Source organism: Vombatus ursinus, unplaced genomic scaffold, assembly GCF_900497805.2.
Source record: "Vombatus ursinus unplaced genomic scaffold, bare-nosed wombat genome assembly UNPS02005286.1, whole genome shotgun sequence".
NCBI classification, from domain to species: domain Eukaryota; kingdom Metazoa; phylum Chordata; class Mammalia; order Diprotodontia; family Vombatidae; genus Vombatus; species Vombatus ursinus.
In genome coordinates this window covers 1,623,298-1,646,761 of record NW_020945064.1, presented here as the reverse complement: position 1 = coordinate 1,646,761, position 23,464 = coordinate 1,623,298, and the positions used below count along the sequence as shown (strand labels likewise).

Here is a 23,464-nt window from a genome sequence, read left to right as displayed (position 1 = left end):
GATTATTGGGACATGGGCTAAGTAATATGTGAAGGCAAGAGTGTGACTGCTTTTTCTTTGCAGTTTTAGAGACTTTTTTTTTTAAGGGCCTTGTTAAGGGCATTTTAAAGAAAGTGACACAAAATAAGCGCCTAGCTGTGGTGCCAGTTCCAAAATCTAAATTCACTTTGGAAAATTGTATTTCTCAAACCTTTGAGTAGAAAGATTTTGAGATTTATTGCGGTTTTTGGTTTGTTTTTTTTTTTTTTTTGTCTTTCATTTTCTTTTTCTTCCCCTCATCTTTTGAAAAGTGGCCAGTAACAGGCTAACTTGTTTTCTGAGCATCTTAAAACAGAGCCTTGCAAGATGGAAAAGGGGAAAAGATTGATCAGAATCTGCATAATCAATAGGGCAATGTGCTGAAATCGTGTACCTACATTTACTGTAAATTTCTAGAATATCTGCAGGGTGGGTGCTCAAGTGGCTTTTCCCTCTCTCCCCCCCCCCCCGTGTGGATTTAATTGCAATATAGCAAACTCTAGCATTTACTGCCCAACCCTCTAGAACTGTTATAGAGGAAGTGTAGACTATATTGTCTCATTTTAAAAATTACTTTATTTTACTGTTAGGTTTAGTGTCTGTATGTGAGTTAGTATGTTAGTGTCTGTAGGTTTCTTAGGTATTTAACATCAAAACGCTCCGGAACTTTGTGGATTAGAAGAGAGTAGTGTGGGGAGGGTCATATATCGAGAGGAGAATTGCTTGTATGTTCAATTAATTACACTTTATGGGCCTTCCTATAAGGTAAGACTAGATTTCTTTGGCCGATGTGAGTAACTAACTTAGAGATGGTATAGGAGAGAAGTTAATACACCAGAGACTAAAGCCTTATAACAAGAAGATAGTCTCCCTCTCCCCCCTCTACCCCCTCCTTTCCTGCTGCCCCCCCCAACCCAGTCTGTGTATGTTATGATGCAGACACTGTTGTAGTCAGCCCTGAGATCTTGGTGGATAGGTGAATTCCTATTCAGAGGTGGATTTTGAAATAGAATAGCAAATGGTGCATGAGCAGTATTTCGTAAAAAGTGTGCACTCGGTCAGCTTTGAAAGGATTTCAATTTGGGGGATGGGAGAGGTGTGGATTTAAAAAAAAAAAAAACCTCCTGTAGGCAGGCCAGTAACCTTTTCTTCTCTGTCTGTGCCCCTCCCTTACCAGCCTCTCCCCACCCCCAGTTTTAGGTTTTAATTACTTAATGCTAAAATGCACAGTGCTTATCTAAATATTTGCAAATGCTCTTTCCTATTGATTCCTCTGAATAAACTGTTCTGCCCTACTTCAGACAGTAGACAATTCATGAACTTTTTAAACATATAAAATCCACTGAGTAATATTCTTGTGTGCATTTGTGTTTATATGTGTGCATAGGGAGTTACAGTAATTTTCTTTTTGGGGGGGTGGTGATGGAAGAGGATCTTTATTATCTGTGAGTTCTCCTTCCTGGGGCCAGAAAAGGGTAATTCTTTAGTGCTGTGATTGAAGCAGCTCTTATGGATGTGGTATGTCCATACATGCACAGTGTGTGTATATGTAGTTTGTATGCCTATGCAATTCTATTTCTTCCTCTCACCCTTGTTTAACATGGAGCAGTTTTTCAGGGGCTCGGTGACTCCCCCCTTAGGGTCACATTGAGTTCGAATCTGACTGAAGGTACAGGAATCCTGCAATGGGGAAATAAAAGGATAGAGAATGGGGTCAAGTCAGCTGCTTAGAGGCCAAAACCCCTACAGCTGCTTTCATTTTATTTGTGTGTGTGTGTGTGTGTTTATTTTTGGCTCCCCCAACCATGTTACAAATTGCAGCCTCCCCTCTTCAGGTGTTTGCACTGTAGTTTAAAGCACCCGTGCCCTGGCACCCACAATTTACTCCTAACAACACCCCCCCACCCCCATACATACACAATACAATATCCAAAACAACAGAGGAGGAGGGGGTGAAAACCCCCTACTGGGTTCAGGCAAATAAGGTTGGGTCTCCATATCCTATTACAAAGCAGCTTTGAATATGCAAGACCAGTTATTCCAGTTACAACAAACTATTAAAAAAAAAAAGAAAAGAAAAGGCATGTTTAGATGGTAATTTGTTAGTACAAGAAAAAGGATACCCCATCAAGCTGCCTTTTTCCTTTGCTTTTCTTAGGCTTCACCAACCCTTTTCAGATTGGTGGAGCACATTTTTAAAAATGAAAATCTTTTGAGTTTGCAAGATCGCTGCAAGCAACACATTTTCTGTATTTTTTTCCTTTATCTTGGAGGAGAGTTGGCAGGGATTCTGTGGTTTGCAGTTACACAATGTGTTATCATGTTTTTAATCACTAAATCATTGCAGTGGTTATAGATTTACAGTCTTGGGGTATTACAGAGAGGAGCAGCGGCAGCTATATCTCTCTCTATATATACTTTTAAATTACACCAGTGTAAACTGAGTGCAGCAGCTGTGAATATGGTCAACAGATTTCGTTTTCCCCTTTGTACGTTTCAGCTTTCTCTCCCCTGGATAATTGTCTTTCTTCTACTTGCTTAAAGTAAAGAAAGTTAATTTCATATTTTTTTTTGTCCTTTTCTATGCAGTTTCCTTCCAAGCTCAGTGTTCTCTACTCCCCCCCCCCCAAGTGTATATGGTTTGGGGGGGTGAGACACTGAATTGGTGGACTTTAACCCCAGTTGAAATAGAATTAGGGATCAAATACTGTAACAATCCCATACTTAAAAAAAAAATCAGGCTTCTCTCTGGTTTACAGACTGACCTCAGGTATTGGGGATTCAGCAGTGATTTGCAAAAGAGAAAGAAGCGGGGGACATCTTTGCAAACTTAGGGTCCTTGCTGGTAGTATCCTAGTGTGTCCTGTCCACTAGACCACTTTTCACCTTCTATTTTTCATATTATTATGTAACAGAATCCTTGGCAGCATTAAAAATTCAGTATTACAAGCTGATTGTAATGCTGCCTCATTAGGGAGCGCTGTCTGGTCCGGTATTAAGTGAAGCCCAGAGCATGGCTTTTAGGTTATAAACACCAATAAATATTAAGTATCAGCAAAGGGGAGAAATGTCAGCTGAGCTTTTGGCCTCTTTCTAGACCCCTCCCCCCCACAACTGTCATCTGTTTTCTTGCTGTGATTCTGATGTGTCCAGTTTTCAGTGACATTTTAGGAAGGCTGTTTATAGAATTATCTTGTATGCACAAAGGGTTAGGAGTTTGTTTTGTTTTGATCTGTCTTAAACAGGTCCTCTCCTCCGCTGATGTCATTTCCGTTCATATTTGAGTTGCTTATTGAGCCTCATCACTTACTCCTCATGACCCCTATCCCCACCTTGGTTTTCAGCCGGAGCCTGTGGCCCCTTGGGGGAGGGGGAAGTACACTTCGGACTAAAGTCCTGGGTTCAAAGGCTGAGGGTCCACTGGCTTTCCTTCCTCCTCCTCTGCTTTGCCAGCTCTGGAAGGGGCTCCCGTCTTAGGATCCGGTTAAACCCTCAGACAGCAACTTTCTGGGGCCTGTCCATGGAGCTACACTGATTCATCTAGGTTTCCTTTTCTTCTCTCCTCCCTCCCCCCACCACCCTCTATCATATTTTTTTTTTTTGGTGCCTCTAATATTTCCCCTGTTGTCCATCTCCCCCCCATCCAAACTTCTAATGACCACTTCAATTCACTTGCAAATCTAAAGCTGGCATTAGTGGACTGCCTGCTGAGAAAAGAAGAAAATATTTCAAGGCAGCCCCCTCCCCCCAACCTCCAATTCCTGGGCTGCATCTCCACTTTAACATTTTTCTAAATGTTTTTCCTATCCCTGGGTCAATTGACTCTCCTTTGTAGCTATAGAGCGAATTCTGATGTTACTAAAAATGACTGCAAAATGCCCTGTTCCCCCCCCCACACACACATAGACACACTCACACCACCCCTCCTCTTGTTCTCATGTAATTTGCAATTGGAAACCAAAACAGAAAATTCGGTGAGAAAAATAAGGGTAGAAGAAAAAGTGGATTTGGAGGCCTAGAGGTTTTAGCTTAAAAGGGGACTTTTTTCCTCCTCCTGGATCGGCTTGTAATAAGGAGAAAGAGAGCAGCAATAATTAGGAAGTTCACTTAGCTAGCTTCTCCCCAACCAAGACGGGGTGAAAAATGAACCAGCGTTGACACTTGGCTTGATGTGAAAACCCAGGGTGACCTCTCCCCCCTTCCATGGCACTGGTCTTTTGTTCCTGGAGAACTGAGCTAAGGTGCTTTTTTGCTCAGACCAAAGGCATCTCGAAAGAAGTCCCCTCGTGTGCTCATCCCCTTTGGATGGTCTTCTCATGGTTATTGTCAGGGCAGACTCTCCCAAACAATTGCTTTAGGGAGACACAAAAGCAAAAACATTTGTCCTGGTTTTTTTTTTTTCTTTAAACCCCTTTGTTTTTAGAGGGGTTTTTCAGTCCTTTCTTTAAATTTCACAGTTCCTATTTGTCTACAAAGAGACAAATGAAACTGCATTGAAACAGATTTACCGTAGGCCTGGCTCCCAATCGAAATTCCAAATTATTGACTTGAAATTTTGGCTCCATGTTTTTAAGTCTGCTCTTTTAAAAAAAGTGAAACATACGTATTGAAAAAAGGTAGCAGTGAGATGATCTGATTTGGAAGAGAGTGGGGGTGGGGAGGGGAGGGGTGGAGGAAGAGTGGACGTACCTTTTTGTATCATCTCTTTCCCACTCCCCCCAATCCTGGTCTTGGCCGTTTGGCAGCAAAGAATTACTAAGCAACACGAGCTTAGATCAGATTCCTGATTTTACTGTTCGTATGAATCGTGCTTCTGGTGTTTAATTATGATTGTGTTAACCCATGTTTCATGTAAGGCAGAATGGTCGGTACACATTAGAAAAGAGGTAAAATTTCTGATCTCGTGTTTGGATTTTTAAATAGGAGATATTTAAAGAGTTAATAACTCCCTCCCACTTTTGTGCAGCATTTCCCCTCTACACTCCCCCACTCCAAGCTTCCTTCTCTCCACCTAGTCAGTGGCTTCCATCAGGCCAAGTGTAAATAGATGTCAGACAGGGGAGATGGGCCAAGAACAAAGCAAAAGCCCAACTCAGATTCCCCTTCCCCTAAACTACTCCAGTAATAAATAGGTGCCCATTGTGATGCTGCACGTAAGGGTCTTACTGCTTTGTCATTAAAAACTCCTCATTTGAAGGTTTGGTAACGCAAATGTAAAAATGCCCCACTGGATAGAAAATGAGGGGTCTGAAATCTTGCATGGATAATTCTGTTTGCCCTCTACCATGTCAGAAATCATTCAACACACATGCATGTATACATATTACATGCATGTACGTGTATATACATAAGCACATGTATAGGCATACATATTTTTTCACTTCTTAAATCTTTTAAGACTAATTTTTCTTTGTAAGTTTCTAATTCTTGGGCCTTATTATTAAAAAAAATTTGTTCTGAAAACATTTCAGGATCGAATAACATCTTTCTGGGGGTCTTGTCTTTGTTTTGAAGGAGGGTTGAGGGGGGTCAGTGTGGGTAAATAAACCAGATGACAATGTTCTTTTGTAGTGAATTATGGTTTTCAACACCTAAAATCATCTACAGTTTGGATGGGGAAAAAAATTAACTCATGGAATTAACATGGCCACAATAGATGGAGACATTGAAGTTTGTTGTGTCGGGGGAATGTGAATCAAAACATCTGTATGTGGGCCTTGGCACACTAGCTCTTAATAGTTTTGAAGGAGTGTTGTGGTCTGCTGTGTGGAAAATCAGCATTCTGTAAAGGGACTCCGGTATGTAGACCATCCCGGGTACCTAAATACAACTGCCTAGGCATAATGGGGTAAGCTGAGGGCAAGGAGTGATCCTCAGCATTAAGGGTTTGGGGGGTGGGTTGAGTTGTGTTTTGGGGGTTTTCCTTTGCCTGTTTCTGGCTTTTTCTTTATTAGAACCCCAGTGCTATTTAAGCACTGGTTTTAAAATCAATGTGCACATGTAATTCGAGGAAAGAGAGGATTTGCAGGAATAAATATGTAGAAACCCAGTTGTATTGAAAATACAAGGTTTACATGTCAGGAAGCAGACAACTATGTCGTTTAGAAATCACACTTGCCTTTGTTAAAGTGAAAGGATATGGAGAGGTGTACATGTGTGCACATATGTGTGTGCCTGTGTCTGGATGTATGTATTTACACCGTGCATGCATATGTATGTGGAGAGAGGCAGGTCTGGTGTTACAGTTGGGGTCAGGGTGATTTAGCAACCACCCAAGCTTCTGAGGCTTTCCTTTGGGTTTGGGAATTGGAAGAGGGTAGGAGTAGAGGGGTGAGGGGATGGGGGAAGCTCCCTTATTTATTTTTAAATATTTATATTCCTGGCTTTTGTCTATTATGATTTCCAGATGAGGCTAGACCAGCTGTAGAGAGCTGGGAAAGGAGGCCTTGCCCCTTCTGGCTGAGGATTTTTGTCAGTTTTAGGACAGAGCTCTGAGAATGTCAGTCTGTCGGTGCAGGGTAAGCCTGGAGGTGTTCTCTTCATGCACCTGTTCCCAGGAGAGCCAAATGTGCAGCGTGTCATGGGGAGGGGGGGGTGGGCAACAGGAAAAGGAGGGTTTTCTATTTCATAGAAAATGGTGATTCTTCATGTGATAGCTGAAGGAACAAGTGACCTTCACATGGGCTTCTTTTCTGATGAAAAGGAACGTGGTGCCGTGTGTTGGGACAGGCTAATGTGATAAACGGGGCATCACTGTGGGTGTAGTGGTCCTTGGAGTGAGGACCTGTTTGACTTTTGCACAAGGCCTCGCTCTCCCTGGGCTGGGGCCAGCTCCCAGGTAGGTGACTGGGGCAGGTGAGCCCTTAGGATGGCTAGGCCTCCGAGGCAGAGAATGCTGCCTTGGACAGCAGGCCCCTGCTGAAGACCCTGCTTCTGCTCTGGCCCCTTCAGGGCTGCCTCAAGAGCACCGTGCACCTCATGGAGCGTTGTGCCCTCGCTCTTGGGTTGTCTTAGTTTATTTTATTCAAGATTTTTAACTAATGCTCCTTCTCCCTCCTGGCATCATATTACAAGGATCCCTCTTATTAATAAAAAGTAGAAGCCAAGCAGCAAAATTAGATTTGCCTGGGAGTCCAAACATTTTCTTTTTGTCTCTAATTAATGTGACAGCTTGTGTGTTCCTTGTAGGTAGAGTGCAGACCTGGAATCTTTCCTTCATTTTCCTGAAGGGACTTTTGTGCATAGTATCATCTCTGGAGTGGGCACAGTATCTCAGTCCCACTGCTATTTTTATCATCCTCATCATCACCATCTAGGATTCATAGTCACTTTTACAATTGAATTATTTAATGATTTTCTTTAAGGTTGTCTGACCCTGTTTAGGATCATGGTGTGGCTAGCTAACATCACAATGAAAATACTCTTCTTACAGCTGGCCTGAAGTCAGTGTATCTAGAAACCAGAGCACTTGAAAAAAAAATAATACTCTGGTTTAAAAAGTCATTCACCACCTTTCATGTTTTTGTTTTGTTTTGGCCCCCTCTGCTTCTCCCCTCCCCAGGTTCTCGTGTTGGAATGTGTAACTTGGACTGGCTGTCTCCTGGGTTTCTTAGGGCCTTGTTCTCTAAGAGAGGCCTTGCTTGCTAAGGTATTAGCTGAACCTTTTGGTCTTTCTTTTTTGTTAGACAATTCCCGAATTTCCTTGATTACTAGCCTCCTGCTAATAGGCTAGGGCCCTGAATGGTCTGGAACCTCAGATTTCCTGTAAAGGGGGCAAAATAGTCTTTGTAAATGTGACGTTCCTCCCTCTCACCCAAGATGCCAATATTCTTCTATACGTACAGTTCTTTGCTTTGTTTATTTCTAGGATGCAAATGGTTTCCTGATACATTTTTATTTTACTCAGAGGAGACTGTAACTCAAGATGGTGGAAGGATTGTATTGAGAGTAAGAGCAGGTGCCTCTTTCAGAGGAAATAATGGAGCTCAGAGGTCGTCTGTGGACCTTCATCAAGGAACACCCCCCCCCTTTTCCTCCCCCCTCCCCCTCTGAGATTTTTCTGGCTTTTTGATATTTATACAAAGATGATGAAGGCTAAATTTAGGATATGTAAAGTTGACTGATAATGCTATGATCATTATGAGTCAGTGGGGCAGTAGTGTTCAGTTTGACCCTGCTGGGAGAAATCTTTCTCTCTCTCTCTCTCTCTCTCTAAAAAACAATATGGAATGTTATACAGCATGTGTGAAATGATGGAACTGTTAGCCAGTCTTGTTGAGGGAAGGACAGGCCCAATGCAGTCTCCTGCTTTATTTCTGCCTTGCAGGAGTGGTATAAACTTGAGCCTTTGGACTGGGAGAAGGGGATGTTTTTATAAGTTTCTGCAGCTGAAAAACAGAAGTGTTCTGTAAAGCAGTTAATAGGATGGGTGTGTGTTTAAAAGAAATTCCTGTCCACATTGGCTAACGCACCCATGCAAGGGGTTTGGCTGTGACGTGGCCGGGGCTGGGAGACTAATGGATAAGATTCTGAAGTGACAGGCTCTTTTAAAAAAAAAAAAAAGAGAAAGAAAGAAAGAAAAGGAAAAAAAAAAGGGCCAGCTTTCCTTTCTTGAAGACTACAACAAATTCTAGGCCAGCCTCTCTGCCTTCTGGAGAGGGGGGTCAGTGCCCTCCAGGGATGCCTTGCTTTTGTTCTCCCTTGACCTTTTCACAATGGGTGCAGAAGGCAGTTTGGGAAGAGAGGGCTAATGGCAGGGTGTCCACAGCAATGCCCATCCCTGCCTCTTGGCATCCCCTGGGCCAGTGGCCGGCCCTCCCGGGCTGCAGTGACTTTGTGCTCTGGCCTGGTTGTGGAAAGCCCGCCGGGCACTGGCCAGCCCAGCGGCCTGGAGGAAGGCGCGCGAGAGCTCCTGCCCACTGGAGCCGGCGTCCCTCGCGCGCTTCCGATGAGCAGCTCCTGACTGTGCCAGACAGAACTGTAGATGTCAGGCTTTGCACAGAGAGGAGAGCCAGGCACAGACAAGCAGCAGGGCTGTGAGTTTCAAATTAACCTTCCGATTTGTTGATGTGTAATGTGGATTTCCCCCCGCCCCCCCCCCCTTCCCCTTCCCCGTAGCTAGTGCAGTGCACACTGGCAAATTGTGAGAGTTGGACTTCATTTACATAAAGCTATTACTGGAATCTGGTCAGCAGGCAGACTGCATTCAGGCCCCTGGCCTCCTGGGGGGAGGGGAGTGGAATGCCTGGTGCCGGCTGATGGGTAAAGCCCAGCAGCTCTCTCCTGGGAGTTTGCCTTCCTGAGAAGGGTGGGAGGGGATGGGCAAACGTAGGAATGAATCCACGCTCCCACATCTCCCAGGATGAAAACTCTGCTGTTCTCCCTTCCCTTGCCTCTCTCCTGCCCCCCAGCCCCCAGATCCCACCACATGGGAGGCGCTATGGGCACAGGGGAAGGGGAGAGGATGCCTCCTAGGGTTGGCAAGGTGGGGGGCTTAGTGACGAGGAGATTTCCCAGGCTCCTGTAGAGAGGCTGGCCAGAGGGCCGCCCATGGATCTGTCATCTGTGGCATCTCCTCCTTCCTGAGGTGTATGGAGGCTTTGTGCTCCAGGTGAGTTAACCCCTCCCCTCCCTCCTGGTGTCTGTCACCTCCATTACATGTAGGCTTCCCCTCCCCCCCCCACTTAATTCAGTAACTGAAGGCAGGTGCTCCCAGCTTTGGCTTCCTTTACCATTCTCCTGGTAGATGGGGGAAGGGCAAGTCATCTTGAGAGACCCCACTAGATTCCAGTTGGGCCACACTGGTATTTATCGTTTTTGAACTCAGTCAGGCCAAGGGAGCGGGGAGCAGGAAACTTTTGGGTGTGGGATATGGGTTTTAAATGCTCATAATGCTACAACCCTGGTGGTATTGGGAGGTTAGGGTTCTTTCATCTGAACCCAGCGGCACACTTCAGTACAAAGGAGAAGTCACTGGGTAACCCCAAACTAGGTTAAGGTGTGTTTCAGTGTAATTAGAGAGGGAAGCCTTCAAACTATGGAGAGGCCAGAGTAATATTGTTAGTTGGTAAAAACAGTATTGTGGCATGGGGCCAGCCTCAGAGATAGGAGGATTTGAGTTCTAATCCTGGCTCCGATATGTGACCCACAGGCAAGTCGCTTAACTTTTGGTGGCTTGGCAGTCCTTAATGTTCCAAAGCTCTAAGTTGTAGAGAGGTTTCCAGAGGGTGGAGAAGATCTCTGCACTGGGAGTTCCCCATGTCTGTGAAATCAAAGATCTCTGTGTCTCAGACAAACGACAGCCAAAAACAAACAAACAAAAAACCCATGATATTTTTTTCTATCTAAAGATGTCTTAACTTCTGTTAGAGCAGTATCAAAGCAAATGGTCATTGTGTGCTGATCAGAAGAAAGCTTTCTTCTGAAAATAGAGCCTTCTCTGTCTTAAACCACTGAGAAGACACATCCAAAAAATGGAGGGAAGCTGCCATTGTTTCCTTTAGCTGGCCTCGAATACTCAGTAGGAAGCCCCAGAAGGTGGCCCTAGGGAGGGTGGGCCACACCTGGGATTCAGACTTGGGTCCCCCAAGGAGGGACCACTGAACTGGGTAGATAAAACCCCAAAATGAGTGCTGGGGGCTCATTTTTTCCTTAGTGTTTTGAGATCCTTGGATGCAAGTGATTATGCAAATCCTGTCTACTTTACTGCTCACCAAGACATATAACTGTTTTTTTGCCATCAGGCAGCAGGTGCGAGCTGTAGAGTTGGTCTCTGGGGCCCCTTCATTCTTGAATTCAGAAGGTGTCAAACTCTCATGTTCTTTTAACTGCTGTGGTTTCTGGATAAGGTTCAAGGGAAACCCTCCAAGGCAGGAGTTCCAGTAGTTTAGCGTGGAGATGATGGAACCATGTATGCAGCAGCAAAGACTATCTGATAGCAAAATGTGGCCTTCTAAAGTGTTTGGAGATAGAATGACCTCTGAGGCAACCTGGAATTCTTTGTGGTAGTAACTCAGAGAGTGAATTGACCTTGTTATCCCAGTGAAAGCTTGGGACTGGTGGGTGAAAAATGTGTCTTGTTATTTTTAAGTGTCCCAGATTTTTAAAGGATGGATGTGTATGAAAGTCTACATATGTGCTTGTTTTATTTAGGAGTGAGTCCCTCACAGCACACTTTGAGATGGTGCGCTAGGAATTCTTAAAAGTCATTTCTCCCTAAATAACAGGGCTAAGTAGTCTTTGCATCCATTCGTTCAACCAACAACCGGTTTGTTTATGGTTCCCCCTCCTCTTCTTTTTAAGTTTTATATACATTGTATATATGTATGTACACACATATGTATATATGCATATATGCATACACACATGCACAAAGACTTGTGGTTGGTTTTGGGGGGAGATAGAAACATATTTTAGTCTCACTCCTTTAGCTTGCTTGACAAAAGTATCAGTCCTCAAATGGACTAGGTCCACACTTTACGCTTCTCTCTAATTATATCACTAGCCTTAAGTAACAGTGGGTTACAAAGGAAGAAGTAAGCATTTCTAAACTTAATCAGCTCTTTTGGAATCAAGAGGAATTGAAAGCACCTTGAAATCTGCTTTTATTCTAAATAAATATATAAAATATGTTATATATAAATATATATGGATATTTTAACTCACTTTTAGAATATGCATTTTTTTTAAATGGTGCAACTTGCGCTTGAGAAAGCCGCCATTTATTTCTGAATTACCCTGAGGATATTTTTATGGTGAGAATGGGTAAGAAAATATTTGTCATGTTCACACTAGTGTCTAAACTTCTGGAGTTTCAAAGAAATGAGACCCTGAAGTATTCATTTTCTCCGACCCTCCTCCTCCCTTTGCATTAGTTAATTCAAATGAATGCTAAAATATCACAGGAGGGCGATATAATAATAAAATAGAGGTTCCACTCATCATCTGTTTGATTAGTGAAGTTGAGTTGTTTTATGATTCAACATAGAGAGTTTGCAGGGCCCTGTTGTGCCTGATGCTGAGCCCTGAGACAGGAAGATAAATAGGCCAGACCTTGGCCTCAAGGAACTTACAGAGTAGTACCCAACACCCTTTGAAGTTCTTCTCCACTATTGCCTCTTAATGACATGTGGCCTTCGATCTACCAATTTCACTGCCTTCCTTGGACGTCCAGTGGCCAGGAGCTAGTTAGAAATTTCACTTTTCATCTTGACCATTTTGAATGCTAATAGTAGGCCTAGACCACATAAGGTGGGAACAAAGACTCCCCAGTTCCCAGTTCATTAGAACAAGGGTCTGCGAAGTGCTGGGAAGTTAGTTACCTTCTGGTGTTTCAGTTTCAGCTTGGGATCTTCTAGATGGTACCACCCTTTTTCTTAGGGTGCTCTGGCCCCTAGTTTCACCCTAATCATGCTCTGTTTTTGTTGTGGTAGTTGGGGGGGGGGCAGGGCAGAATGTCTGCTCAGCTTTTGGGCTTGTGAACACCTGAAAGTACACTTGACACTGAAGCATTCCCTTGCCTGAGAAACTCCTTTTCTTGCAGAATTTCAGTGGCTGAAAAATGTCAAAGTGACCGTGTGAGATTTTCGAAAAGCCTATGGAATTGCTCATGTTGTTTTGGGCAGGGGGAGCATCTTTTTAGTTAGTGAGCCAAATGTCTAGCAAGGTTCAGTTTTCTGAGTTTAGAACAAGTCTTGGAGAAAAGAGGTGGGGGGCAGTTGGCTTGAAGAAACTTGAGCTAGTATGATATTATACTATGTATTTGGTGTCGAGCATCTTCCTTATGCATAGATTGGATTGTGTTACAGCCCAGTATCAACAACCTTAGTTGACTGTAAGGTCTATTAAATACAATTGAAACTCTCCCGTCTTCCATTCAAGGTCATCCACAATCTGGGGACAGCCCATCCTCTCCTTTTCTTTTTTGCTTTGGGCCTGGACTCCTCAGTCCCTCAAACACTTCTTGTCCTTTCCCATCTCAGTGCTTCCTATGCCTAGAGCGTCCTCCCTCCCTCTTTTTACCTGCTGAATTCCTGCCCATGCCCTCGGAGTCCTCCATGAAATCTTCCCACATTCTTCCCACCAGTCAGTAACATCCTTCCTCTCTCCCCTCCCCCCTCCCCATCACAAAGCACTTTCGTTTTATAATTCTCTAGTGTGCTTGTGTTCATTTTATAGTTATCTATGTATGTATCATCCCCCTACTAGCCTGTACATTTCTTTAGGGCAGGTATGATATCTTCTTATCCATTTTGCATATGGTAGGGCTTAATAAATTAAATGTTTGAGTGGAATTGAACATCAGTGGCCTCAAGAAATTTGTATTTTTAGCTGATGTTAACATTACTTCCCTTTAAACTTGTCCAATCCCTATTAAACCTTCTGACTTCTGTTTTAATTTTGAAGACTGGCTTAAAGTACATGTGAGGGATGAGGGCCCATTAATAATTTTTTTTAAATGTAGGTGTTTTCTCGTATCCCAGTGATTTTACCTACAGTTTGATAATTGTTATTGTTAACAATCGCATTTGCAATATTACCTTATAACCCGGGACTGGTACCCCCAGGTCCTAAGGGATAAGGTCCAATTAGCTGCTACTTCCTACATCAATTCTTTTTCCCCTGGTGGCCTCCCAGTGGGTTGTGATGCTTACTTCACTCGCAAATCATTTTGTATTTATATTTACTTATCTTTGTGCACATATTGTTTCCCCCATCTTGAGGGCAGGGACCATTTCAGGTATCTATCTATCTATCTATCTATATCTTTGTATCTATATCTATCTGTAGATATCTATATCCATCCATCCATCCATCCATCCATCCATCCATCCATCCATCTATCTATCTATCTATCTATCTGTTTGTCTTTTCAGGGCCGAGCACATAGCTGGCACTTACTAAATGCTTACTGGATGGAAAGAGTTGGTCTCCTAGTTTCCTTCCAGCAAATCCAGGCATGGAGATCAAAGGCAGACGTCTTACAGGAGCCAGACTCAATGGATCATGTATTTTATTTGGGTGCCCATAGCGGGCAAGAGCTTATCTTCTTGGGCCACTGAAATTGATAAGCAGTCAGTAACCCTGGGCAGTCATCCTAGGTGTGGAGACAGAGATCCAGGTTTATTAGTACAATACCTGGAGTAGGATTCTAGGTTTTAGGGACTGAAAGAGACCCTTGAGGTCACCTAGTCCAACCCCAGGAGGTTACAATTTGCAACTGTAACTGAGACCAGATGAGATTGTTTGTTACTTTGCCAAACACACAGTGGCAGGCACCACTTCACATAGAGGTTCCACTATTGTAACTGCTCCCAGGTTTGTGGATCAAGTGAGACAATGTATGTTAAACACTTTGCAATCCTCAGTGCTCTCCACAACAGAGTCACTTGTTATTAGCTTTCAAAAGCTCTTGATAGGAATACAAGGAACCGAATGTGGTTAAATTGTTTTGTTCTTTAGTATAGCCGGTGACCATCTGGTGGACAGGGATTGAGGGGGTTAAAAAAAAAAAAAGGTGTGTTACAATGAGTCTACAATAGCGAATTCCACAAAACGTATAATCAACTCGGGGCATGGGCTGGGCTTAGAAATATTTCGGTAATAATTAAGCATTGCGATGACCTTTTTGTGGATATTTTTCCTATCCTTTGTAAAATCTTCACAGGTTATCTCTGCCTCTTTCTTGTCATTTAAAAACAACCTCCCTGAAATCTCTTGCTGTTTTTGGAGGCATGAGAATGTGATAGAGGAGGTCTAGGACCCCGTTCTGTGGCAGCAAGGTCCCCCTAAGGAAACTGGTGCTAGTTTTGTTTCAGCTTGGGGGGAGGAGGGAGAATCCCTTAGCAAAATACCTTCAGTTTGTCCTTGAATTCATGCAACTGACTAGTTGAGGATTCTAGGAAGTGTCTGCCTTTTATGTACTCCTCTCCTTTCCCCAGGGACGGTCACCATGCAGTGGTATAAACGGGGATTAATGAAGGGAGAGTTTGATGTGAGCCTCTCCAGAGAGGCCTTCCCTATCCTTTTGTCTCTCGAGCATCTCTTCGTGGAGTTGCTCATTCTTTGGGTTTGGGTATTAACAGGTGGGTTGCCTCCAAGATCTGTGTGCCTCACCTTCTCTGCCCCACTCCATTAGCTCCTCAATCATGCAGTTATTAAGGCAACTTGCAAAGATGGGAGGGGACCCTGGCCTCTTTTTCCTCCCCTATGCCTGGGCCTCTGACAAAAACAGGCTATAAAAGTCCTTGTGGCCAATTTAGTATAAGCCAGTGATGTTTCCCTACTTCTGTTCTATCTTACTTAGGGTAGGAAACTATTTCTATAATGGCCTTAGTGGCTTTCTTGAACTATTATCTTGCCTTTAATTTTTAAATGTCTCCTGGAGAATAGGGAGATGGGGGAAGCTGCAGTTTGGGGGTTATCTTCTGTCACGAAGGGAAATGACTAGAGCTAAGAGAATAGGCTCATTAAAATATTGGATGGTGGCATTTTTATCTGCTGCTTTCACCCTCTCCTGAAAGTGTTTCTGCCACAAACCTGGTGATTCTGATAGTGAAATCTGCCGTCCCCTTTACTTTTCTTCTTCTGACTTTTTGTAGGCAAAGGTTAATGGCCACTTTGACCTCTTATATACACCATAGGAGAGTTTTGAAGGAAAACTTAGAAATTTGGGGTGAGGGTGTAAAATTGATGGGGAAGGAAGACCAGATTTCTGCACATCTTCCAAGGTATGTGATATTTTGGGGCTTCTGTGAGTACGAATAGAGACCAATAGGTAACCTGAAAGTAGGAAAATACTTTTTTCCTGAGGCTCTCAGTATACCAGCAAGGTTTCTGATGAAGACTTTGAATTTTGGGTGCCATTTTGTGTGTATGTGCGTGTGTGTTCATCTCTTTATATTTGTCTTATTTTTATTTTAGTAACATCAGATCGAAGCCAGAGGCAGGCTGTATAGCTTCCCTCCTGAATCTGTTGAATGGGAATAACTGGATTGATAGGCTCACTTAGTAAAAGATAGAAGCCTTGTTTAGCATTTGGTTTTGGGTCCTCTGCATTACTTTATTTAGAGAGTCTGTGTACTTAAGCTTTTTGGAAAAGGAAGTTTTTTTTTTAGTTTTTCTTCATTTCTTTTGGTATGAATTCATAAACAATCAATGAGCATATGTGCCTACTTAGACCTAGACTGGCTTCCAGAGTACTTCCTCACTTTGTGTAAGTCCAAGAGGCCTGAGCAGCCTGTCCTCAATCTCACTCTTCCTAATACTTTGTCTGGTACAAGCATTCCAGAGAAGGGCTATGTTGCCCTTTCAGCAACATTTTAAAAAACATTTTTCCTTAACTGCTTAAAAAAAAAAAACCAAACCCAACCCTCTCTCCTTCCACTGTCTCAGGTTCCACTTTCTAAAATGCTCTTTGGCTAAGGGCCTTGCTTCTTAATGTACCCTCAGCATGCTGGGGTGGTTTTTTCTTTCTTTGAAGCAGCCTGACTTGCTCGTAGAACATCTGCATTATCCTTAAGGCTGCAGGACAACACTTGGATGCACTCACTGTTAAGGGGCTGGGGTGTGTGTCTGACTGTATTATCAACCAGAGGTCAGTACTTAAATAAAACCTGCTTTAAAACCTTGTCTCCTTGTCTCTGTGAGGTTCTCAGTTGGCTCCTAGGGACAAGTGAATCCTGTCAAGTGCCTTTAAGTGAAGTGTTTCACCAACTGTACCTGAGTATCTGCAAAACATGTGAGGGGTGCCGTTGGGCTTCTGTATTTCTATGTAAAATATTTCACTATCTTAAATGTAGGGCATGGGGATGGGGAGGGAGGGAAGAAGGGTATCTCTCCGTAGACACTTGGGGGAAAGCAATTTGTAGACCCCAGATTAAGAACTCCTGGGTTAGAATATATTCTCTGCCAGGACAAAATAAAGAGCTAACAGGATCGTGGAGGAAAGTCTGGAGACAGTGCAGAAACACTAGATAGTGGGAGGGGTCCTTGCAGCCTGGTGATGCAGCTCCTATGGGCTTGCCCCAGAATGTGTAGATGTGGGAGGGACTAGGCAGTGGGAAGCCGGAACGCTAGTCTGGGACGGTTCCTTTGATTTGCAGCCTGCCTCTGCGGTCTGTGTTGCAGAGGGCGGTTCTCACCTGATAGATCCCGCCACTGCTCACTTGGGCTCGTCGGAGCTGTCTTTCAGCGGCAGCGTGGGTCCCTAATAGTCCTGTCTTCTTCTCCTTCTTCTTCTTCGCTTCGGATGGCTGAGGGGGGCTTTTCTCTGCCTTTCTCACCTCCACAGTTGCTCCTTCTGGCTCCACTGCCCTTTCTACCCTGTACCTTTAAAAGAAAATCTGAACTGTTGTTCCGCTTTCCCCAGTGAGCTGGGAGGAAAGCCAGCTTGTCGGGATCGTGCCATTGGAATCGCTGGTGAAAGAGTTTGAAACAGATCCATTTCCGTGTACCCCATCATCCCCCCGCCTCCCAGTCTCCAGCCCACCAAGGGTATTGGTGGGCGGCCTTCCGAAGTGAGCAGCTTCTTGACCCACCCAAAGGGGCCAGGGAAGGCTGCCTTGTATATGCTAATAGGCCTGGCTTGTCCTAGCTTGTTTGTAGTGATTTGTGTCGGCATTTATATGCAAATACTATCAACTTGCTGAGTTAATTATAATGTGCCTCCCCCCCCACCCCCTCAGCCTTTGCCTCCCTGCCGGCCTTAGAAGGGGCTCTTGTCCCTCGGCCCGCCCAGTGCCTGTCTTTGCTCTGTTCTTTGCCATCCTTCGATCCCCATGGGGGGTGGGGGGGGGGAGGCGGCGCAGATCCCCACCTCCGGGACTTCTAGCCTTTGCCTGTGCCAGGGCACATAGCAGAGGAGGGGAGCGAGCAATCGAGGCCTTTCTCTCTGGGTTGGGCAAGAAAAAAAAAAGAGCAACTCTGAGCCTTGCCTTTTTCAATTTGAGGCCTTGATTAGAGGAGTCAGGTTACAGACAGACAGGTCATACTCATGTTGCACCTGAGCTGCCCTTGAGGCCTTCCCAGCCAGTCACTTTAAATTCCATTTTCCCTTAGTTTTAAAACACGGCTGTACAGACGTACTTTGTGCTGAAACTTGGCCATCGATTAACTGGAAAAGGTGAAGAGAGCAGAGTTTTCCCCTTTCTCTCCATTCCCCACAACTTTTAAAGTGGACGTGGAAAACCATGGAATCAGTAAAAAGCAAAAGTTTTCAAAGCCCTTCTTCCCCTCCCTTTTCCCCATTCTCCCCTCTGCCCCTGTAGTTTCACCCAACATTCCCAGGAATCTTTTCAGTGGGCCTACAAGCACCATAGGCTGGATGAGGGTAATTAGGGCCGAGAAGAATCATTTTGGAAGAACAATTTTCATACATTCCGTACATTCTCATTGGATTCGCCCAGCAGCCCCGAGAGTTAGGTAGGTGGGTATACCACCAGTGCCTGGCACACAGTGAGTACTTAGTACATGTTTGTTGACTGGATGACTGTCCCTGTAGTCGCAAGACTTTATGGTTACTTTGAGAATATCCATGCAAACTGGCTTTGTCAATAACATTTACAGCAAAATCTTTACATGATAAAAACCACCACCACAACAGGCCACAAACTACTTCCAAGCCCCAAAGCATGCACCTGTTTAAAGCAATACTCGATAGAACAAAATGCTTTCGTGGCAGATCCACTAATCAGATTTGTGATCTTTGCAAGTCACTTCTCTCATCCAAGGCTTCACTTTCATCCTTTGTAAAAATGAGGTTTGGATTAGGTGATCTCTGACGTCTCTTGTTAGCCCGAGTTCCAGAAGCAGAGTGCAAATGAAAGATTTGGGTTTGAGTCCTATCCCTGAGAGACCAGCACAGGACCTACCTCCCTAACATGGCAATGAAAATATTTCTGCTACTGGCCCTGTGGGATTATTGGGAGCAAGTCAATGTGTGGAATGTAAAGCAGTATATAGGAGCTATATATGAGGCATTTGGTTCATAGGCATACTTCACAAACTGTATCATTTCTAGTTGTTAATGGAGTCATTTCATGGTACACTTTCTTACAGAGCTTTAAGGTTTACAGAACACTTTTCTCTCCATAGTTTGGTGAGGTAAGCAGTGCAAATGACAGTGTGGCCATTTTACAGATTAGAAAATGAAGTATTAAGAGCTATGAGGTGATTTTCCCAGAGTTGTATAGTTAGTAGGTGTCTTTTTCATTTTCAGTTCATTGAATTTTTTGTGGGCATACTATGTTCAAGGCATTATGCTAGATACTTGGATACAAAAGCCAACCCCCTCCCCCCAAATTGCCCCTCTGTCATCAAGGATTTTATATTCAACTGAGGGGAATACCATGTTTATACAAGTATTTGTAAACAGAAGGGTAATTTAAGAAGAGGCTGAGCATGAAGCTAAGAACTGGGGGTGTCAGGGAAGACTTCCTAGAAGAGGTGGCATTTGAGTTGATCCATGAAGGTAGATAAGGGTTCTGAGAAACAGAGGGATATAGAGGGAGTGTGGCTAACAGGCATGGGGGACGGAATTTGTGCAAAAGACACGATAGAATGTTAAGTTCCGGAAACAGCTGGTAGGCCAGTTGGATTAAAAACATAGACTTTATGAAGGGGGATAACGTGAAATAAAGCAGGTTGGAGCCAGACTGTGGAGTTCACCTGATGGAGTCACAGAAAGTTTGAGTGAGATTGAGACCAATGTGGACCGGTCACTTTGATCATTTTAGCAGCTTGTGGAGGACAGGTTGGAGGGAGGAGAGACTGGAGAGAGAAGCCAGGCGGTCATGGTCCAGAAGAGGGGTGATGAGGGTCTGAATTAGGGAGGTAGCTATGTGAGTGGAGAGGAGACTGATGGGAAGTCCTAGCATCATGGATTTAGAGCTGGAAGGAACCTTAGAGGTCATCTGGGCCAACCCCCTCATTTTATAGATGAGGAAATTGAGGCACTGGAGGGTGAAATGACACAGTCAGTGTATGTATTCAAGTATAATTAACAGCTGACATTAGAACCCAGGTCCTCTGACTCTGAAATGACACATTGTCTTCCCCCAGTGTTAAAGGTAGAACTGACTAGGCCAATGGCTAGATGTGGGGAGTGAAGGAGAAGGTAGAGTCTGAGCCACTTCTGAGGTTAGGATCCTGTGGGATTTGGAGAATCATGGTACCCTTAGTAGAACCAGGTCGGTTTGGAAGAGGGGCATATTTAGGAGGAAGATGAGTTCATTTTGGACATGGTGATTTTGAGATGCTGATGGGACTTCCAGGTAGAGTTATCCCATAGGCAAGATGGAGGGGCAGGGATAGGATTCAGAAAAGATACATAGATTATTGTTCAGTCATTTTCATTTCCTACTCTTTGTGACTCCATTTGGGGTTTTCTTGGCAAAGATACTGGAGTGGTTTGCCATTTGCTTCTCCAGCTCATTTTACAGATGAGGAAACTGAAGCAAACAGGCTTAAATGACTTGCCCAGGGTCACACAGCTAGGAAGTGTCTGAGGCCAGATTTGAACTCAGGAAGATGAGTCTTCCTGACTCCAGGCCTGGCACTCTGTGCACTGTGCCACATAGCTGCCTCTATGCATAGATTGAGGCATTATATATATTGAGATAGTTGAACCCCTCAGGAGCAGATTAGAATCAACTAAGACAGCATAGTTCAGTGGAAAGAGTGGTTAGGTTTGGAGTCCAACCACTTGGGTTTGAATGTGGGTTTTTGTCACCTACTGTCACCTTGAGGCAGCTAGATCCTGGGTCTGGAGTTAGAAAGACTTGAATTCAAATCCAGCCTCAAATATTTAGTAGCTGTGTGACCCTGGGCAAGTCACTTAACTTCTGTTTACCTTAATCCACTGGGGGAGGAAATGACAAACCACTCCAGTATCCATGCCCCCCCCCCCAAAAAACAAAAACAAAAACCCTTGGACATCATTGGCTTGCTCTGGTCCAGGGGGTCATGAAGAGTTGGACATGACTGAATAACAACAACCCGTCACCTTAGTGATCAAGTGGATCTTAGCCTCCCCACCTGGAAAAAGATGAGACTGAACTAGATGGTCTTTCAGGCCCCTGCTGTGTCTAAATCTATGGGTTTTTTTTTTTTTTTTTTTGCTTTGCTTAGGCAATGGGGGTTAAGTGACTTGCCCAAGGTCACACAGCTAGTAAGTGTCAATTGTCTGAGGCTGGATTTGGACTCAGGTCCTCCTGACTAAGGCCAGAGCTTTATCTATTGCACCACCTAGCTGCCCCTAAATCTATGATTCTTGCATCAATAGAAAGAAGAGGGCCTTGAGCAGGATTTTGGGGGGCCCCTCATTTAGGGAGCAGGAGATGAAGGATGATCCATCCGAGGATCAGTCAGGTTGACAGATAGAAGGAGAGCCAGGAGAGAATAGTGTCTCGGAAGCCAAGGAAGGGGGTGGGTTTGCAGGAGAGAAGAGTATTTCCATGGTGTTGGAAGCTACAGAGGTCAGAGAGCCTGAGGGATGAGAAAAGACCGTTGGATTAGCAGTGTGGAGAATTGAAAATCTTTTAAGAGAGCAGTGTTAGTGGAGTAATGGTGGACTGAGTAATGAGCGGATGGGGAGGAAGTTGAGGCACCAGGTGAAGGTGACTCTCAGAGTTTGTCAGTGCAAAGGAGAGCCATTGTGGTGTGATAGCCTGAGGAGATGGCAGGGTCTTGTGAAGGGTTGTTGTGGTGGTGGTTGTTTTCTTAAAGGTGAAGGGAGACCTGAGATGTTGATAGAAAGTGGATAAGGAAGAATTCCTCAGGGAGAGATTGATGTTGACAAAGGGGGAAGGATTAAAAAGCTTAGAGATCCAGAGACTGGCACAAAGGAGAAGATGGGTGACCATGTAGAAGGACTATGGGCTGGAGTGTGCAAGAGCTGGGGGGTGGGGAGGGGGGCAGGAGAGGGAAGGAGTTTACATGGTTGATTTTTCCTCAGAAAAGTAGGAATTTGGACAGCTTCCTATCAGAGTAGGTCTGGAGCACCTTGGGGGTGGAAGGGAGGGGGCAGGGAAGTCCAAAAAGATTGCTGTACAGCAGTGAGAGTCCGGCTGAGATTAGACACTGTCAATTTGTAGAGGATCCAGTCGCTGTGTTTTCGTGATTTCATTCAGTAGCATGAGAGTAATAACAAAGAAGGTCAAATGGAAAGAATGCCAGAACATAGGGTTGAGGATTGTCAAGGCCTCGATAGTGGTGAGAACAAGAGTAGAGGACTATTCATAGTTGAACTGGGTGGTTGTAGGGTCAAGACTTTGGTGGGATGGAAATGGGCTCAGAGCGGCATCTGGAGGCTTGGAAAAAGGCTAAAAATAGACTTAGGAGACGTGAGGCAGAAGGAGAGGATCGTAGAAGGAAGTTTCAACAGGCGCAAGGTCATGGAGGTGTTTTAGTTCAGAGGATGGCAAGGTCATCGGGGTGAGCACCTTTCTGGCTACTGAGTAAGAGACTAGGTCATGGGAGTGGAGGTTGATGAGCTAAATAATATTTGGAAGGACATCAGTGACTGTGGAAGTCCCTAACTTTAAGGGATGGTGTTTGAGCAGAGAGGAGGATTAGGAGCTGGGTATTGAAGTCCTGGAGAAAGCAAGGAGGGCAACCCAGAAGTCAGTGGGTGTAGCATCAAGGGCTTGGCTGGGATAAGCTGGCCAAAGGAAGACAGTTGGGGAGTAAAGGCCTCGGAAGGAGGAGGACCTGGAAAGGCCAGGGCAAGTAAGGAGTGACTCCTTGGTCTTCATCTTGCTTGTATTGGATTGTCGTGGCAGTGAAGAAGGTGACCAGGGCTAAGACTCCATGGGAAGAAAGGCAAGCTTCTCTGAGTTCAAGAAGATAGAAGAGGAAGAGATCTGGGGTAGCGTGGGGGTGGAGGGGAATTGGAGGAGGAGATGGAGAAAGAGGAACAATAGTAGTAGTAGTAGTAGTAGTAGTAGTAGTAGTAGTAGTAGTAGTAAAGATGATGATTACTGTTTCCTAGTAGCAGGGGAAAGTTTGCCCTGGAAACTGATTCTGAATCCCTGGGCTTCAAGGAGTAGGAGGTGACTAGCTAAAGAACAGGGGGAGGACCATTTGATTAAGTTGATTTGAATGAGGATGGGGAGGGTCATTAGTAAAGGTAGTAGGAAGGTGGAGAAGAGAACCACCCATCCTGGCTGAAGTGCCTAGAGCTCTCTCTGTCTCTGTCTCTCTGTCTCTGTCTCTCTCATCCTCTCTCATCCTCAGTCCTTGGTAGGTGTTGGCATGGGGTATGTTTTCCACCATGGCAGCAAGCCAAGAGCACGGCCACAATGGGGACCAGGGCAGGGGGATGTAGGCAGTGGCGTGAACCTCCTGAGTGAGGGAGGGTGGTGATTGAGTGCACGGGGGGGCTGGGGGCCGGGGGGGGGGGGGGAAGCAGAGAGCAAGCTGACTCTCTCGAGGATCGTTTAAGCACCCG

General features: G+C 44.6%; 1 protein-coding gene across 2 annotated transcripts in view; it reads left to right on the top strand.

Annotated features, from left to right (window-relative positions):
- The window catches only part of ZFHX3 (zinc finger homeobox 3), a 308,538-nt gene that overhangs the window by 2,266 nt on the left and 282,808 nt on the right, over positions 1 to 23,464 (top strand). Inside the window, exon 1 of one of the 2 annotated variants that reach the window (XM_027847584.1) lies at positions 9,564 to 9,628. The exons of the other annotated variant lie outside the window; for it this stretch is intronic. The gene's annotated coding sequence lies outside the window, so the exon portion shown is untranslated. Of the gene's footprint in view, positions 1 to 9,563; positions 9,629 to 23,464 lie in introns of those variants that run through there. 2 annotated transcript variants of the gene reach the window in all.